This window comes from Anolis sagrei, chromosome X, assembly GCF_037176765.1.
Source record: "Anolis sagrei isolate rAnoSag1 chromosome X, rAnoSag1.mat, whole genome shotgun sequence".
Classification (NCBI taxonomy): domain Eukaryota; kingdom Metazoa; phylum Chordata; class Lepidosauria; order Squamata; family Dactyloidae; genus Anolis; species Anolis sagrei.
The window spans coordinates 60,952,411-60,956,168 of NC_090034.1; the positions used below are offsets into that span (position 1 = coordinate 60,952,411).

At 31.2% G+C, this 3,758-nt stretch overlaps 1 protein-coding gene across 4 annotated transcripts in view; it reads right to left on the reverse strand.

The window, feature by feature from the left end:
* MYO18B (myosin XVIIIB) overlaps positions 1-2,494 on the reverse strand; it is a 465,598-nt gene extending 463,104 nt beyond the window's left edge. For all 4 annotated transcript variants that reach the window (XM_067473590.1, XM_067473591.1, XM_067473592.1 and 1 more), the window contains exon 1: positions 2,346-2,494. The gene's annotated coding sequence lies outside the window, so the exon portion shown is untranslated. The remainder of the gene's footprint in view (positions 1-2,345) is intronic.
* Between the last annotated feature and the right edge of the window lie 1,264 nt (positions 2,495-3,758).

Sequence of the window (3,758 nt, forward strand, 5' to 3'; positions counted from 1 at the left end):
TATTCATCTATCTATCTATCTATCTATCTATCTATCTATCTATCTGTCTGTCTAGCCATTTATCTATGTATTTTCTGTATCTACACATATATCTATTTATCAATTCATTTCTCTATGTATTCATCTTTGTATTCATCTATATATCTGTCTGTCTGTCTAGATCTATTTCTCTATTCGTCTATATCTATTCATTCTTTCATCTATCTATCTATCTACATCTATTTATCTATCTATTCATCTATCTATATATAGATCTATTGATTGATCAATCTGCTTATCTCTCTATCTATTCATTGGTCTATTCTATCTCTATCTATTCGTCTATGTATCTATCTATATCTTTCTCTATTTCTCTCTTTTTCTGTACATGTATCTATCTATGTATTCATCTATCTATTTATCTATCCCTCTATCTATCTATCTATCTATCTATCTATCTATCTATCTATCTACTCATCTATCTATTCATCTATCAATTTATCTAATCATCTATCTCTGTATCAAAATATCTATTTCTTTCTTTATCTATCTATTCATCTATCTATTTATCTATATTTAGCCATCTATCTATGTATTCTCTCTATCTACTCATCTATCTATCTATTTTATCTATTCATCTATCTATCTATCTGTGTATTCATCTATGTATCTATTTAGAATGGACTATGGACAGGCTTTGGACTGGGTCGTTGGTCACCGAATCAGACTCGGATATGGCAATAATGTTTATATATTCTATTTATATCTATTATTTCTATATCTATCTATTCATAAGACGTTAAGGAAGTACAATAATAAATCAGATAAATAATAATTTAAGTAATACTAATAATTTAAGTAAATAGTATAAGAATAATGATCTAAATAATACTTTAATTTACTTAAACTGTAAATTCAATGAAAGAATAATAATATACATACCGGTAATACTTTTTAAGTAAATGATAATCTCCAAGTAAAAGAATAATAGTTTAAGTAAGGAATACTAATAATATCAGGAAATAATAAATTGAGTAAAATAATACTAACAATAAATGAAGTAAAATAATACTAACAATAAATGAAGTAAAACAATACTAATAATAAATAAAATTAAATAAAAATAATTTAGGTAAGTCAAATAATAATAATCAAAATGGGTAAATAATAATAAATACATGAAGTAAAATAATACCAGCAATAAATGAAGTAAAATAATACTGACAATAAAGTAAAATATTACTATTTACTTATTTAGATTATTATTGTTGTTGTTTGACTTACTTAAATGTACTATTTATTGCTGAAATAGTGTTATTTTAATTTATTTATTGTTAGTATTATTTTACTGAATTTATTGTTGGTATTATTTCACTTCATTTATTTATTATTATTTGCTTATTATTGTTCGACTTACTTAAATTATTCATATTATTTTACTGAATTTATTTTTAATAAAAAATACTAAGTCAAACAATACTAAATTGGTAAATAATAGTAATAATAATCATATATTAAATTACATTAAAATAATACTAACGATAAATTCAGTAAAATAATACGAATAATTTAAGTAAATCAAACAATAATAAGCAAATAATGATAAATAAAGTGAAATAACAAACAAAATAATAAATAAATAAATGAACTGAAATAATACCAACAATAAATTGAGTAAAATAATATGAATAATTTAAGTCAAATAATAATAAATTGGTAAATAATAATATTAATAAATTAAATTCAGTAAAATAATACCAACAATAAATAAAGTAAAATAATACTAACAATAAATAAAGTAAAATAATGCTATCAATAAATGAAGTAAAATACTACTAACAATAAACTCAGTAAAACAATACAAATAATTTAAGTAAGTAAAAAAATAAATTGGTAAATAACAACAATAATAAATTAAGTAAAATAATACCAACAATAAATAAAGTAAAATAATACTAACAATAAATTGAGCAAAATAATACTAATAATAAATACAGTAAAACAATACCAACAATAAATTTAAATAATATGAACAATAAATAAGGTGGAATAATACAATAAATTCAGTAAAACAATACAAATAATTTGAACAAATCAAATAATAATAATAATAAATTAAATAAAGTAAAATACTAATAAATTAAATGAAGTAAAATAATATGAACAACTTAAGTAAGTCAAACAATAACAATAACCTAAGTAAATACAACAAATAAATAAACTCATCAATCCTAGTTTGAAAACGTGGCCATGAATGTCCATTCCCAAATGTTCTATAAATAGCCATCGAGACTTCTCTCTGTCTCAATAATAATAATAACAATAATCCATTAATTAATTCCCCTGTTAATTCATTAATTCAGTACCTTAATATCCCCTTTCTGCCTTTGGGGCTTTCCCAACAAATATTATTATGAATAATAATCAAAGAAGACCCTCCAAAGAAAGGAAGGAAAGGAAAGAAGGAAGGAATGGAGCAGCAGCTGAAAGAGAGAGAAAGAGAGAGGAGGAGAGAGTGATGACATCACATGGCTAAAAATAGACCAGGGGTGATTGACAGGCGCAGGGAGAGAGGCACGGCTCACAGGGGTCAAAAGTGGGGGGAGGGACACATGCTCTCTCCAAAGGAAATGGTAGGCATATGTGAGATATATATATACACACATGTATATACATATACATACGAGGGGTGTTCATTAAAGATTTCCCTGGCCCACTTCCTGTGGACTGAGAGAAATGAAACTTGGCCCAGTTCTGAGTCCTTCTCTCCATGGGTACCACCCAGGCGCGATTGGTGGGGACGAGGGAGAGGGCCTTCTCGGCGGTGGCCCCTCGACTCTGGAACTCACTTCCCAAGGACATCCAGGATGCCCCAACTCTGGCAATTTTTAGGAGGAGCCTGAAAATGTGGTTGTTCCAGTGTGCCTTTCCAGAATAATGAATTTCTCCGCAATATGCCCTCAAAATGCACTTTATTATTGATTTAGGATTGATTGATTTGCATGCCCTATCCCCTCCGAAAATTTCCATCCCAGTTATCTCCTACCTTCTTCATGCCCAGCACTATTTTTTAAATTTAAATTTATTTATTTATTTGTTTGATGCATTTATTAACCGCCATTCTCAGCCCATTAGGGCGACTCATGGCGGTGTACAATACACATAAAAGACAATTTACAAAGAGGCCAATTACAACAACATATAAACTATACAACAATTACAGACTACACTAAAAATCCGCTTCGTCTCATAGTGGAATCATAACCAGTCTCATATTCCTTGTTCCATTCCAGTCATCTTTACCACTTAAGTGTTATAGCACTTAATTAAATGCCTTCTCAAACAGCCATGTCTTAAGGCTTTTTCGAAAGGACATGAGGGAAGGCGCCTGTCTGATGTGTGCAGGGAGAGTGTTCCACAGCCGGGGGGCCACCACCGAGAAGGCCCTCTCCCTCGTCCCCGCCAGCCGTGCCTGTGAGGCAGGCGGGATCGAGAGAAGGGCCTCCCCAGACGATCTCAAGGTCCTCGTGGGCTCGTAGGCCAAGATGCGGTCCGAAAGGTATTTTGGGCCGGAACCGTTTAGGGCTTTGTAGGCCAAAACCAGCACCTTGAATTGGGTCCGGTAGCAAATCGGCAGCCAGTGGAGCTGGGACAACAAGGGCGTTGTGTGCTCCCTGCCACCCGCTCCAGTTAGTAACATGGCTGCCGCGCGCTGAACCAGCTGAAGCTTCCGGGCCGTCTTCAAGGGCAGCCCCACGTAGAGAGCGTTGCAGTAGTCG